The sequence below is a fragment of the Lissotriton helveticus genome, chromosome 8 (genome assembly GCF_964261635.1).
Source record: "Lissotriton helveticus chromosome 8, aLisHel1.1, whole genome shotgun sequence".
Classification (NCBI taxonomy): domain Eukaryota; kingdom Metazoa; phylum Chordata; class Amphibia; order Caudata; family Salamandridae; genus Lissotriton; species Lissotriton helveticus.
The window spans coordinates 639,715,529-639,731,444 of NC_136069.1; positions in this window are offsets into that span (position 1 = coordinate 639,715,529).

Sequence of the window (15,916 nt, forward strand, 5' to 3'; positions counted from 1 at the left end):
ACTGAGTTACCATCTTTAAAAGGTTATTTGTTACTGTCATGTACACTACTGCCGTTGAATAACAATGTCAATGTAATACTGAACATAATTTTGCTTCCAGGAAATCTCCACTGTATCTGTACTAAAATCAAGAAAATGTATAAAGATATTTATACAATAATAAAAAAGAATGGTCTAAGGCAGGGCTCTGTACTAGCCCCCTTACTTTTTAGGTTTCGCCTAAGTGAAAGCCTGCGCACTGCGCAGGCTTTTCACGCAGGTGAAAACCTAATGAGAACAGTAGAGTGGCTTTGGAATCCGCCCTGTGTTCCATTGGCTAGCTCCATAAATGGAGGCTAGTCATTGGAACAGAGATCTGTCCGTCATGGCCGGACCAGATTCGGGGGCGTTACGGCCATTTTTACTCATCCTGCCCCTTCTGACAACGTCATGCGGCGGTGGGCGTGTTTATTTATTTTTTTCATGTCGGCCTGTTTTGTTCTTTTTAGAAGTGTCTGTTGCTGGAGTTGGCTGCAAGATTTAAGTTCCCACGAAGCGATCAGGTAAGGAAGGTTTTCCCGGCCTATTTGCAGGTAAGCCGCATTTTTAAATATTTTTTTTTATCCAGTTTTCGCCCCCCCCCTCCCGCTGTCCGTGTGCCCGTTCCCGCCCCCTCCCCCTCCCGATGTCTGTTGCACTTTATCGTCTCGGGGCGCCTTGCAAGTGGCACTAGCACGCGCTATCACCACCCGTGGAAGAACTGGTTTTACCCATGTTATGTGGGTCACACTGGATACGGCGTGGGCCATGCAGAAAGGAGGCCAAGGATGTGACGGGCTGCCACCGCGCGCGCTCTTTCACCATCACCTGCATGTGTTTGTGGTGCTCTTCGAAGCATGGTATTTAACGAACATGTTGTTCATGTACAAGTTTAAACGCCACCGATTTGTCGTTTGATAGTGCTACAGGCAACAGGTGGGAACTATTAGGCCACTAAATAATGTTCATATCATCGGCCTCAGAGGGATGAAAATCTGAGACGGCCCTGAAGGGAATGGAATCTGTAGCCCAGTGAATACATCATGCGCTGGGGGTGGGGCGAGGGTGGCACAGGAGGTGTGGTGGAGGTAGGCGGCCATGCACTAATGATACTCATACGTGTTGTTTGAATGCAGGGACATTATTCCGTTCTTGCTTCTGTTGAGAGAGGACTCGGAGTAGCTGCCAGTGACGTAATGCACCGCTTGGCGTATCTTTGATGCTTACTATGATATCCCACTGCACACAGTTGCAACTTTTTACTGATTCGGAAGAAGTTGGATTGTATTGCACCGCTAAAAACTGTGAAAATAAAGGAAAAGCGAGCACCTGCTCCTTGGTAATCGGTGGAGCTGAAGGAGGAGAAAGCTCAGTGTAGAGGACGGGAAAGAAAATGCAGAAGAACTAAATGTGCAGTGGATAAGCAGGCATATAAAGAGGCGCTCAGAGCCTATTTGGGCAATTGTAAAAGAACATTTGAGCAGGAGGATTGGGGAAGCAAATAACTCCTCTAAGGAACTGTTTGCAATATTAAAAGAATTTATGAACCCTTCTGTAAGCAGTTCAACGGTCCCACATACGCAAGATCTATGTGATAAGGTGGCCACCCACTTCAGAGAAAAGATAGATATTATCTATAATTCTCTGGGGGGAGGAAAACGCATAATGCCACCCAGTCCAAGGGCCAGGATCCCCTCTCTACCTAAGCTGGACTCCTTTTCCACTATGACAACGGAGCAAATAAGAGTAGCCCTGGAAGCATTCAAGTCAGGAGCAGAATCAGATTGTGCCCCTCCTTTTGTTATGGCAGCCTTGGCCGCTACCTTGGCTCCTTCATTGAGGGATGTTTTAACATTTCCCTATCTACAGCCATCTTCCCAGATAAGTGGAAGCACGCTCTGGTGAGACCGCTCTTAAAAAAGCCATCAGCTAACCCCTTGGAAATGAAGAACTACGGGCCAATATCCCTGTTGCCATGTGAGGCTAAGGTGATGGAAAAGTTGATCAACCAACAATTAACAAGCTATCTGGAGCAGAACAAACTATTAGATTCTGCCCAATCTGGCTTCAGAGCCAGACATAGTACGGAGGCTGCCCTGATGGAAACGACGGACATAATCAAAATGTCCCTAGATAAAGGGACGCCTACTATGTTGGCTCTATTAGATCTATCGGCGGCTTTCAACATCATCTCCCATTCCATCCTGCTTTGCAGATTACAGGAGATTGGTGTCGAGGGGGAAGCTCTCGCATGGTTGGAAAGCTTTTTGCTAAAGAGATCTCAGCAGGTCAAACTGAAGCCATTTTTTTCAGCAACCAACCTAGTGGACAAGGGGGTCCCGCAGGGTTCCATTCTGAGCCCAACGTTGTTCAACATTTATGTTGCTCCGTTGTCTGCAATTATAAGGGCGTCTGGATTCGAGACGATTTCATATGCAGATGACACACAGGTGATTATCCCATTTGACCTGGATCCTGAGGTCACCAGAATTAAATTCAAGACCTGTATGTTGAACATTGCGGCCTGGTTGAGAGACAATTTCCCCCAGTTGTACTCTAATAAGACTGAGATCCTCCTGTTCAGGAAGGCGGAGGAACTATGGACTCCGGAGTGATGGCCGGCGGAACTGGGGGAGGGTCCCTGCCCTACTAAGCAACCCAGGAATCTGGGAATCCTGCTGGACAGCAACCTTTCTTCTTAAGAGCATGTAAAATCACTGTCTAGCTCTTGTTTTGGCATTTTGAAAATGCTAAGGAAAGTCTTTCCTTGGATCCCTGTGGAGGCAAGAAAAACTCTCATTCAGGCGTTGATTGTGAGTAGGCTGGACTATGGAAATTCCCTACTAGTCGGGCCAGAGAAGATCTGTTCTCTAGGCTCCAGGTACTGCAGAATACTGCAGCCAGAATGGTGTTGAATAAACCGAGACGTACTCCATCTCGTCATCTGCTGCAGTCTCTGCATTGCTTACCTGTGAAGAAGAGAGCAGTCTTTAAACTTTTGATCTTGGTGTTTAAGGCTAGGCAGGGCCTGTGCCCGACCTACCTAAAAAAGAAGTTAAGAACATATGTGCCAGGGCATCAACTAAGATCAGGCAACCAAAATCTTTTGGCCCGTGCAAAATTAATGGCGGACTTTTCTGATTTAGCCCCCTTCCATTGGAATAGGCTACCGCACTCACTTTGTGGTTGCACCTCCCTGGCACACTTCAAAAAGAGCCTAAAGACCTGGATGTTTTAGTATGCCTTGGCTGTCTAACGTGCCTGTTTTTCTGTATTGCCGGGCACGAGAGATCCTCTTGGGGATGATTCGCCGGACCATACAATAAATAAAATAAACATTTGGACTACCTCAGGGCTCTGCATTGGGCCCTACATTATTCAATGCCTATCTTACATCCCTGGCTGAGGAACTGGGGCCTAAGGAAATATCATACGCTGATGATATATTCAGCTGCTTTTCACTTGTGAAAAAAGGGCAGAATTTGATGGAGGAGTTAATAAATCTTGTCTCCCGAATATCTTCAATTGGCTTTTCATTAACCAACTAAAATGCAATCCCGATAAAACGGAGACTGTGTTTTTTGGTTCTACCCCACTTGATTTTTGGAGGTCTTGGTGACCTCAGGGAGTTTCCCTCCTCGGCACTCATCAGAGCTCAGAAAAAAATTGGGAGTCAAAACGGACAAGTGCTCTGTCTTTCCAACCACAACCTCAGACTCTGGTGGGCTCTTGTTTTGGGCTGCAACGCACTTTGAAAATATTCATACCTCTCCTATCTGTTGAAACTAGAAAAACTGTGATTCGGGCCCAGATTGCTTCCAGGCTCGACAACGTAAATGTACTTTATCTGGGTCTTCCTGACTATCGTCTGAGTCGTCTGCAAGTTGTCCAGAATGCGGCAGCCAGAATAATCCTAAATCTTGCTCCAAAAACCCATATGGCCCGCATTTGAAAGCACTCCACTGGCTCCCAGTTAAAAAGAGGATTCTCTCTTTAAGACACTGGTCCTAGCTCATAAAGCCTTAATGAGAAAGGAACAGTGCACCTGAGGCGGAGGATTTGTGTTTATGCCCCTACCAGGGTTTTACTGTCAACCTCTGGCCATTTAGCCAGCATCCTTAAAATTTGCCAGGCCACAATTGAAGGAAGATCCTTTTTTTTCATCTCGGAGCAAGGGCCTGGAACAAACTCCCTATGGAACTGTGTGCTATCTCTGAGCATGCGGTTTTCAGGAAGAGCTTAAAAACCTGGCTCTTCCAGCAAGTGGCTTAGAACGATCACCATTAGTCTGCAGGTTACCTTACTCTCAAGTGCCGGGACACTCCCTGGAGTATGTGTGCACTTTACAAATGCCTTTACATTCATTCATACGTCAATCCACTCTACACCGCTCTACTCTATGCCACTCTCTTCTACCTCACTCTGCGCCATTCTACTTAACACCACTTCACTCTTCACCACTCTGCACCATTCCACTGTACTGTACTGTACTACACATCACTCCACTTTACTCCATGCCACTCCACCCCACTTTATATCACTTTATGCCGCTTTACTATGCTCCACTCCGATTTGCTGTACACCACTCTAGACCACTCAACTCTACACGCTTTGATTCTAGACCACTTTATTCTAGGCCACTTTACTCTACGCTACTCCACTCCACACTACACCACTCCACTCTACTCTATGCCACTCTACTCCATGCTACTCTATGCCATGCCACTCTACTCCACTCTGTTCTATGCCACTCCACTCTACTATATGCCACCCTACTGTCCACCACTCAAAGCCACCCAACTCTACTTCACGGCACTTTACTCCTCTCCAGCTTTATATTACTCTCGTCCATGCTCTATGCCACTCTAATCTACACCACTCCATGCTACTCTGTGCCACTACCCTCTATGCCACTGGAGAAGATGGGGGAAGGGGGCATAATGAGGCACAGGAAAGTGCAGCAAGACAATAACCATGGCATCACCATTCAGCACCTGCTGTGCTGTGGTGGTGTACTTGCAGTGAGATTGGCAGGGGAGAATCAGGGTGTGGAAGCTTTGGGGAGGAGGAATAAAGCACAGGCACACTCTCAGCAGAGAATGAGCAGACAGGCACTCCCATTGAGTGTTAAATAACAAAAGAAGCTGAAAAAAAGGAAAGTAGTTCAATGACAAAAGCAGTGGAAGAATACACGGTATCCAATTAAAAGCAGAGATAAAGAAGAAATACTTCAGATGTGCGCCGTACAGAAGAATATGGAGACAAGCCATTAAAAAAAGAGCAGGAACTGAGATTGACAAGAAAGCCATTGAACCAAACGGCGCGGAACCAAAGCCCATGATATGAAGTATTGTAAACATTATTGTCTGTGACAGACAGCAGAAGCTATCTGTAGTGAGAGTAGTTCAGCACCTACATGAAAACAAATGACGCACAAAATCACCCATTACAGCAGTAGTGATAGGTGATTTTTGTTCTTTGTATAGCTTTACGTTTTACCCAAAAAGTGTCCCCAAAAAATGACAAATAGTCCTATTTAAGCTTTTGCGGGTATTCAACCTAGAAGGGGACTGTGAAGGGACCACACTGGGAGAGGCTTGAGAAAGGATAAAGAAAACAAACTCCCAAACCTGTGTTTGTTTTATTTGAACAAAAAGTAAAGGTCCAATGCACTTTCCCTGCACATGGGAACCATTTAACATTTTACCTGAATGTTTCCCATTTGCCTGTTGTAGACCCAGACTGGAAAAATGAGTGATGGTTTGTTGTAATGATGAATGACACGAAGGCATGAATCAGCTTACAAAGGTTTATTCTACAAGGCACAGAATCGCAGCGTCCCTCACGCCTCAGCCAGCGGTAACTTTCAACTGACAGATCAGCCTGCGCCGCTTACTATCGAACGTTCCATCCCCAACATTCCACCGTGGTGCGCGGAGCGAAGCCATGGTGTAAACAAGATTACAACATTCCCCCCTTTCTCTACACGCAGGTAGGGAATTTGAAAGAACAAAGGAAGAGGAGTGGGAAGACAAGGAAAGACGGGATGGGAAAGAGAGAAATGTGAGAAAGAGAATGGAGAGTCATCCCACGATGAAATCATGCAAATGTTGAGGAAGTCTCTTGACTCACAAGGGTCTCTGGTAAGGTGAGTGCCTTGAGAATCATGAGACTCCTTGTTTACGGTAATCGTGAGCGAACATGTAGCCTGAACATGAATTCTTCCTCACTACAGTTTTTGGAGAATGATCTAGTGAGCAATACTTTGCTACTTTGCTACTCTACGTAAGTTCAATTTTTCTCCATTACCCAACACAACATAAAAAGGATACGCTTCCCGAACTTTGAAGGGACCATGAAACTTGCATAGACCTCTGACCCAAAGTCTTGATCGCACTTCGACCCAGTGCCCTACATGAATACTAGTCGAGCTCTTCTCTTGGCTATGTCCTTCCATGGAAGCGTGTACAGGGGTACTCTTGCCACTACCACTCACATTCTTCCCTTCTACCAATTCTCTGATCCATGGAGGCACAATTTAAAAGTTGGTTTCCTGCCTCGCATGGCAATTAAGGGAATTACTCCTGTAGTGGAATTCTCAGTTGTGCGATAAGCCCATATCAAGTCACTCAAAGTCTCACCTACGTCAAGATTATTCGTGAGAGCCAAACTTACAGCTCCCTTAATCATGCGATTGGCCCTCTCCACAATTCCGTTGGATTGGGGGTTGTTGGACCCGGTCCTTTGGGCAGGTTTACCCCGTGACTTTTTGCTTTTTCCTAGCCTGTTTTTGGAACCTGGATTGGTGATTGTAGGCCTCTGCGCACTTTTTTACTGTGGTACAGTGTAAAGTGCGTGTGCTTTCTGTGTATGGATGGTGAGTGACCTGCCCTCCCATAGGAATGAATGGGAAATATGTATGCCCATGGTAGATTCCTGATGCGTGGGGAGTGCAGGGGCGAGTTTGATATGTATGAACTCGTGAGAATGAATACTGCAGAATGGTTTATGCGGCATGGCTGTATCTAGTCTAGAAGCGCCACTTTTAGAAGTTGGCATAATTGTGTAGTGAGTCTGCTAGCACGTGATTGGCTGATGGGCCTGGCCCAGGCATGCCTGGGCCTGTTGGTAGATGGACTGTCTGGTTTGAGTAGAACAGGGTCTGCAGGGTCTGCAAGGCCCCGGAGGAGGGGGTAGATGAAAGGCCCCTCTGCTGTCAGGGATGGGAGGAAAGAGCGTCTGGTGGTGCCGGGCTGTGCCTGCCGCCCACCCTGCTGGCTCTCCATCCTGGCGGCCCACTGTCACCTCTGGCCCTGAAGCTGTCAGGGAGACGTAAACCAGAAACATTCCAGTACTCAGGGCCCCTTGCACGAAAGCTTCAAAGTACTTCAAAGGCATTTCTGTGTATAAGAAGGGACGGTGTCTCCTTCCACAATGTTCTTGTCTTGTTCTTACTTCGGACTGGAATCTACCAGGGGCGGGCGCTGCCCAGCCCCTGGATGCCTGGACCTCTGGGGGACCCCTCTGCCTGTCCTGGAAGGATGGGGGACTTTGCTTTACCCTGGAGGGACTTTGCTGCATCCCCCTGAAGGACTTGGCTGGACTTGTCCCGGTAGCGCTGAGGGAGCGCTTCATCTGCATCTAGCGCTGAGAGAGCGCTTTATTGCCTTCCAGCGCTGGGAGCGCTGGATTTGTCCTTCATAGCGCGGAGAGCGCTTTATTTCCTGCCCATGGCGCTTTGGTTGCACTTCTAGTGCTGGAGCGCTTTGTGTGCCTCTATAGCGCTTGGAAGCGCGTTGCTGCTGGAGGCCGGCGGCGGATCGGCGCGGGAGCCCACTCCGCTTATTTTTCCGACTTGGATTTGCCCAGTTGTTTATTTGATTTACGAGTGCCCACCTCGCGATTGCTGCCCGCCTGCCTGCCTAGCGAGGGCCGCCGCGCTGCCCGCGGCGACCCGGAAGTACCTGGCCGGCCGGCCAATCCCTGCGCGGCCGGCCGGAAGTCCCGCCCCGCAGCCTGTGAGGCGGGAGGAAGAGGAGGAAGGCGCGAGGGAGATGGCGGCCGATGCCGAGAGGGGAGAGCCTGGGGGCCCGAGGCGCATGGTCGGCGCCTGCCCCAGGAAGACGGAGGAGCCGCCCCGTGAGCTCCGGTGAGTCTGGGCTGAGGGCGGGCCGAGTGGGGCTGTGCCTGGGAGGTCCCCCTTCGTCAGAGCGGCCCCGTATGGCAGCGGGCCGCTCCAACGGTGTGTAGAGCCTGGGAAGGCTCGAGGGGCCAGTCTTTGTGTTGAGCCCTGCAAGGCTCCAACGCGGGGGCAGAAGAGAGGAGGGGCGCCGGGACACGTTGTCGGTGTCCGCCCCCCCCCGCAGTGGCGCGAGCTCGCGCCTAGTGCCAGTAGGAAGCCGTGAAGGCTTCCTGGGCGGCCCCGGTTGGCAGTGGGTCGCCCCAACGTGCACAGAGCCCGGAGGGGCTCCCCGCCTCATTTTTTTGTATTTGGAGCCCTGAGAGGCTCTGGGGGCATTTTGAGAAGTTAGAGTTCCCCGTGGGGGACTCCACCGCGACGAGGGCTTCAAGGGCGGCCCCAGTTGACAGTGGGTCGCCCCAACGCTTGAAGAGTCCAGGGAGGCTCCGGGGGGCATGTTGCTTTAGAGCCAGTGTGGCTGTGGCTCCCACGTTCGACCAGTGTTGGCCAGGGCCTGTGTGGCCCCAACGTGCGCAGTGTTTGTCTGAGAGCCTGTGTGGCTCAGGTGGCGCAGATTTGTTCTAGGGGCTACTGAGAGCCCTGCCACAGCTTCTGGTGCACAGTTGCCCAGCACTTCGTGGGCAGCTGCCACGTTTAGGCTTTTTATACTTTGAGACTGGCGCTGCATGGCAGCGCACCCTGACACTGAGACTCAGGGCGTCTGAGCCCCAACAAGGCCAGTTGGCCTAGGGACTGCCACAGGTCGTGGCTCATGTGATAGTATTTGCCTAATGTGAGTTTTGCGCATTGTGACGTGGTGCTAGGAAATGTAATGCATTTAGTATGATTACGCACCTTGATCTTACACCTCTGAATGTTTTTAGGCATCATGTGATTCTTGCGCTATTGCTCTACTCTTGACACCTCTGAACGTGTAGGTTTATGCCTAATGTGTCTTACTTTTCCTGCGCTGCACCTCTGAATGTTTAGTCATCATGTGTCTTCTTGCGCTGCACCCCTGAATGTATTTTATTGCATCATGTGCTTTATTCATAACACCTCTGAATGCTTTAGGCATCCTGTGTTTCTCTTTATTACTCCTCTGAATGTAGGTTATTGCATCATGGGTAATGTGTTCTTTTCTTAGACCCCTAAATGCTGTGTGATACTTAGGGGGTTGTTCTTTTAGTACAGGTGGTCCTAGTGAGGTCCTGGTCCCCTGCGTGACAGTCTCCCAAGGAGTTTAGGGTTGCGTAGGTGGTACTTACCTGTTCCCAGTAGTTACTGGATGTGATCTATAACTGTTACCTTGTGTTACAGTGAAGTTTATATACTTTTATTCTAATTTCTGACAAGTATTTCTATATCTGCAAAGTGTTGATTCAGACAGTGGCCCATGTGGCCCTGTCTTGTAAATAATCCCTTGTGAATATTGCCGTGCCAGTTGGCACAATGTACATGTGTAATTTCTATCTGATATGTTTTGACAATACAAAAGTTATTTTAATATAACCTTGTGTGGAGTCTCTTTTGTGGTGTGCCTAGTATGTTGTTGCTGTCGTGCGCTGACGCAAATGCTTTACACATCGCCTCCGAGTTTAGCCTAGACTGCTTGCGCCATGCTACCTAGAGGGTGAGCAGGGGTTATCTTGGCGTGTGACTTCCTTGCCCTGACTGGAATGGTGGTTTCTGCCTGGCTTTGGCATAAGCCTTAGCCTACCAGAAATAGCCGGTTTCCAACATTGGGGGTCAGCGGTGGGATTTGGACTTGCGTTTGCCCAGTGCCATAGCGACAACTGGCTACATTACAAAAACTCTGCGTTTTTCAGATAGTCACATGTTTGGGATTATTGTTTTTGATTTTGTTTTTCCTCAAGAGTGTCATTTTCAGATGGTGTTCCTGCGCTTTATGTTTAGTGGCAGGTGAGAGAAAATGACAGGGCGGGACGCCAGTAGAGAGGGGAGGTTCCCATAGATTAGGAATCCCTTTCTGGGTCCAGTGTCCAATTCCCGTTCCTGTCCCTGTGTGGGTAGATGGAAGAGAGGGAGGGTGGAGGAGAAATTGCTTGCTCAGGAGGGTGGTTATTCCCTGAGTGTAGTGTGTGTGTCTGGATTCCCCAGTAGGGTAGGATCCAGTGGTGGCAGCTTAAATGTGTCCAGTCCGTGAATTCCCATTCCCCGTTCCCAGAGTATGATGCCTGGTGCTCTGTAAGAGGGTGACAGGTTGAGAGTCAGAGGCAGTGAGGAACTGTCTCACCAGTCTGGAGGGGGAGTGTGTGGATGAGTTCTGTGTTGAACTGGAGGAGTTGGTGTGAGGTTTTTTTTTTAAGGAGCTTGCACGTGAGGTGGATGTCTGGCGGTGTGCTGGATGTCGTGCAGAGACATTAGGGAGTGATTCTGAAAGCAGTGGCTTGTGTATCTGATGATCCTGTGTAGGTGAAGAGGTTCATGTGTAGCCCAGCTAGGTCCCATTAGTATGGTAGGGGTGTAGGGGCTCGCGTCCTGTCTCAGTGGAGGTGGAGTGAGTGTGGGACGGTGTGTCCCACGGTGGCCCGAAACCCTGTCTCAGGGCCTGGAGGGTTCCCTAAGGGAGCGCCAGGTCAGGGGCCTAGGCTGTACTTACAAGTCATTTGAAGAGGATCTTCCTGTGTCTAGAGGACGGGGAGTGTCTGTAACCAGAACTCCGGCGGTCCTAGTGTTGGGCTGTACCGCTCCTAAGGGGAGGGTGCAGAAGTCCTGGCTCGCTGAGCATATGACCGTCTAGAGTGCTTGACCATTTTTTGGGGCCTCTGGAGGTTGTTCCCCGAGGAGGGGGGAGGCCAGGTTCAGGTTCAGCCTGACCTGGAGGGAAGGGCATCGGTAATTAGTGTCCTGACCGGTTGTTGGCTTCCAGGGGTACCGCTCCAAGGTGGGAGGGTGCAGAACTCTGGAGGGGGGTGCAGAGGGACGGTGTCCTTACTTCTGACCCCGGTGGGAGGAAAGTGTGTTGCTGATACGCCGCTGGCGTGTGCTCTGTCTAGCCGGGAACATACTGAGAATCACCCTGTGATAGGGAGTGCTGGAGGAGAGTGTGTCGCTGATACGCCGCTGGCGTGTGCTCTGTCTAGCCTGAGACATACTGTGCCTGTGATCATGGAACTGGAAGGGGGTGCAGAAGGACGGTGTACTTCTGACCCCGGTGCAACTTGAGGGTTTAAATCCTAGGTTGGGAGATTAGGAAACTTCTAGGTCAAGAGGAACCCTACCAAAGTGGATCAGCTGAAGAGACCGAGGGGGCTGCCCTTGCTGTGTGTTCTGGGGCCCGCCTGCAGTTTGTTGTTTCCACTAAGGTAGAGGAAAGGGGACTTTGCTGTGTGCTGTGTCCCCCCACCTGCTTGAAGAGGGACTGTGCTGTGTGCTTTGTACCTCAGAAGTGGAATCGTTTCCAGGTGGTAGACCAGTGACGGAGTGAGGTCCTGATCTGGTAGGAGAGTTGTGTTCTGGCGAGTGCTTCCCTGTGAGGGTTATTCCTTCACCCTGACTGGAAGCAAGGGTCCCTACTTGGTCTAAGGTACTTACCTCTGCCAACTAGAGACCCCCAGTTCTAACATTGGTGGAGTAGGGGTAGGATCGGGCATTCTTGCTGTGACCTCTAGTCAGCCTGAGGGTGTGGTCCCTAGGGTGTAGGATCAGTGGTAGTGTAGCTACCCTGAGGGAGAGAGTGGAGATTGGCTATTGTGTGCCAGGGGCTGCTGCCCCCACTCTGTGGATTGGTTAGGACCTGTGATCTTTGGATGGCCTAGGGCCTGGTCCTGGCTGTGGATGACTAGTGTGTACCAGTGGGGTATCCTAGTTGTGTCAGAGAGCTTTTGTTGAGGGAAATCCCTGTGGGTTCAGAGTGGCGAAAAACTGTAAGGTGGCCCTGCCCTGCAGGCCCGTCTCCGTGGTTTTGTCGCCCAAAGCATTGAAGACCATCAGTGTAGTGATTGGTCTACCCTGCGTTTTGGCTGGAAGGGGGATGTGTTGGACCCGGTCCTTTGGGCAGGTTTACCCCGTGACTTTTTGCTTTTTCCTAGCCTGTTTTTGGAACCTGGATTGGTGATTGTAGGCCTCTGCGCACTTTTTTACTGTGGTACAGTGTAAAGTGCGTGTGCTTTCTGTGTATGGATGGTGAGTGACCTGCCCTCCCATAGGAATGAATGGGAAATATGTATGCCCATGGTAGATTCCTGATGCGTGGGGAGTGCAGGGGCGAGTTTGATATGTATGAACTCGTGAGAATGAATACTGCAGAATGGTTTATGCGGCATGGCTGTATCTAGTCTAGAAGCGCCACTTTTAGAAGTTGGCATAATTGTGTAGTGAGTCTGCTAGCACGTGATTGGCTGATGGGCCTGGCCCAGGCATGCCTGGGCCTGTTGGTAGATGGACTGTCTGGTTTGAGTAGAACAGGGTCTGCAGGGTCTGCAAGGCCCCGGAGGAGGGGGTAGATGAAAGGCCCCTCTGCTGTCAGGGATGGGAGGAAAGAGCGTCTGGTGGTGCCGGGCTGTGCCTGCCGCCCACCCTGCTGGCTCTCCATCCTGGCGGCCCACTGTCACCTCTGGCCCTGAAGCTGTCAGGGAGACGTAAACCAGAAACATTCCAGTACTCAGGGCCCCTTGCACAAAAGCTTCAAAGTACTTCAAAGGCATTTCTGTGTATAAGAAGGGACGGTGTCTCCTTCCACAATGTTCTTGTCTTGTTCTTACTTCGGACTGGAATCTACCAGGGGCGGGCGCTGCCCAGCCCCTGGATGCCTGGACCTCTGGGGGACCCCTCTGCCTGTCCTGGAAGGATGGGGGACTTTGCTTTACCCTGGAGGGACTTTGCTGCATCCCCCTGAAGGACTTGGCTGGACTTGTCCCGGTAGCGCTGAGGGAGCGCTTCATCTGCATCTAGCGCTGAGAGAGCGCTTTATTGCCTTCCAGTGCTGGGAGCGCTGGATTTGTCCTTCATAGCGCGGAGAGCGCTTTATTTCCTGCCCATGGCGCTTTGGTTGCACTTCTAGTGCTGGAGCGCTTTGTGTGCCTCTATAGCGCTTGGAAGCGCGTTGCTGCTGGAGGCCGGCGGCGGATCGGCGCGGGAGCCCACTCCGCTTATTTTTCCGACTTGGATTTGCCCAGTTGTTTATTTGATTTACGAGTGCCCACCTCGCGATTGCTGCCCGCCTGCCTGCCTAGCGAGGGCCGCCGCGCTGCCCGCGGTGACCCGGAAGTACCTGGCCGGCCGGCCAATCCCTGCGCGGCCGGCCGGAAGTCCCGCCCCGCAGCCTGTGAGGCGGGAGGAAGAGGAGGAAGGCGCGAGGGAGATGGCGGCCGATGCCGAGAGGGGAGAGCCTGGGGGCCCGAGGCGCATGGTCGGCGCCTGCCCCAGGAAGACGGAGGAGCCGCCCCGTGAGCTCCGGTGAGTCTGGGCTGAGGGCGGGCCGAGTGGGGCTGTGCCTGGGAGGTCCCCCTTCGTCAGAGCGGCCCCGTATGGCAGCGGGCCGCTCCAACGGTGTGTAGAGCCTGGGAAGGCTCGAGGGGCCAGTCTTTGTGTTGAGCCCTGCAAGGCTCCAACCCGGGGGCAGAAGAGAGGAGGGGCGCCGGGACACGTTGTCGGTGTCCGCCCCCCCCGCAGTGGCGCGAGCTCGCGCCTAGTGCCAGTAGGAAGCCGTGAAGGCTTCCTGGGCGGCCCCGGTTGGCAGTGGGTCGCCCCAACGTGCACAGAGCCCGGAGGGGCTCCCCGCCTCATTTTTTTGTATTTGGAGCCCTGAGAGGCTCTGGGGGCATTTTGAGAAGTTAGAGTTCCCCGTGGGGGACTCCACCGCGACGAGGGCTTCAAGGGCGGCCCCAGTTGACAGTGGGTCGCCCCAACGCTTGAAGAGTCCAGGGAGGCTCCGGGGGGCATGTTGCTTTAGAGCCAGTGTGGCTGTGGCTCCCACGTTCGACCAGTGTTGGCCAGGGCCTGTGTGGCCCCAACGTGCGCAGTGTTTGTCTGAGAGCCTGTGTGGCTCAGGTGGCGCAGATTTGTTCTAGGGGCTACTGAGAGCCCTGCCACAGCTTCTGGTGCACAGTTGCCCAGCACTTCGTGGGCAGCTGCCACGTTTAGGCTTTTTATACTTTGAGACTGGCGCTGCATGGCAGCGCACCCTGACACTGAGACTCAGGGCGTCTGAGCCCCAACAAGGCCAGTTGGCCTAGGGACTGCCACAGGTCGTGGCTCATGTGATAGTATTTGCCTAATGTGAGTTTTGCGCATTGTGACGTGGTGCTAGGAAATGTAATGCATTTAGTATGATTACGCACCTTGATCTTACACCTCTGAATGTTTTTAGGCATCATGTGATTCTTGCGCTATTGCTCTACTCTTGACACCTCTGAACGTGTAGGTTTATGCCTAATGTGTCTTACTTTTCCTGCGCTGCACCTCTGAATGTTTAGTCATCATGTGTCTTCTTGCGCTGCACCCCTGAATGTATTTTATTGCATCATGTGCTTTATTCATAACACCTCTGAATGCTTTAGGCATCCTGTGTTTCTCTTTATTACTCCTCTGAATGTAGGTTATTGCATCATGGGTAATGTGTTCTTTTCTTAGACCCCTAAATGCTGTGTGATACTTAGGGGGTTGTTCTTTTAGTACAGGTGGTCCTAGTGAGGTCCTGGTCCCCTGCGTGACAGTCTCCCAAGGAGTTTAGGGTTGCGTAGGTGGTACTTACCTGTTCCCAGTAGTTACTGGATGTGATCTATAACTGTTACCTTGTGTTACAGTGAAGTTTATATACTTTTATTCTAATTTCTGACAAGTATTTCTATATCTGCAAAGTGTTGATTCAGACAGTGGCCCATGTGGCCCTGTCTTGTAAATAATCCCTTGTGAATATTGCCGTGCCAGTTGGCACAATGTACATGTGTAATTTCTATCTGATATGTTTTGACAATACAAAAGTTATTTTAATATAACCTTGTGTGGAGTCTCTTTTGTGGTGTGCCTAGTATGTTGTTGCTGTCGTGCGCTGACGCAAATGCTTTACACATCGCCTCCGAGTTTAGCCTAGACTGCTTGCGCCATGCTACCTAGAGGGTGAGCAGGGGTTATCTTGGCGTGTGACTTCCTTGCCCTGACTGGAATGGTGGTTTCTGCCTGGCTTTGGCATAAGCCTTAGCCTACCAGAAATAGCCGGTTTCCAACATTGGGGGTCAGCGGTGGGATTTGGACTTGCGTTTGCCCAGTGCCATAGCGACAACTGGCTACATTACAAAAACTCTGCGTTTTTCAGATAGTCACATGTTTGGGATTATTGTTTTTGATTTTGTTTTTCCTCAAGAGTGTCATTTTCAGATGGTGTTCCTGCGCTTTATGTTTAGTGGCAGGTGAGAGAAAATGACAGGGCGGGACGCCAGTAGAGAGGGGAGGTTCCCATAGATTAGGAATCCCTTTCTGGGTCCAGTGTCCAATTCCCGTTCCTGTCCCTGTGTGGGTAGATGGAAGAGAGGGAGGGTGGAGGAGAAATTGCTTGCTCAGGAGGGTGGTTATTCCCTGAGTGTAGTGTGTGTGTCTGGATTCCCCAGTAGGGTAGGATCCAGTGGTGGCAGCTTAAATGTGTCCAGTGCGTGAATTCCCATTCCCCGTTCCCAGAGTATGATGCCTGGTGCTCTGTAAGAGGGTGACAGGTTGAGAGTCAGAGGCAGTGAGGAACTGTCTCACCAGTCTGGAGGG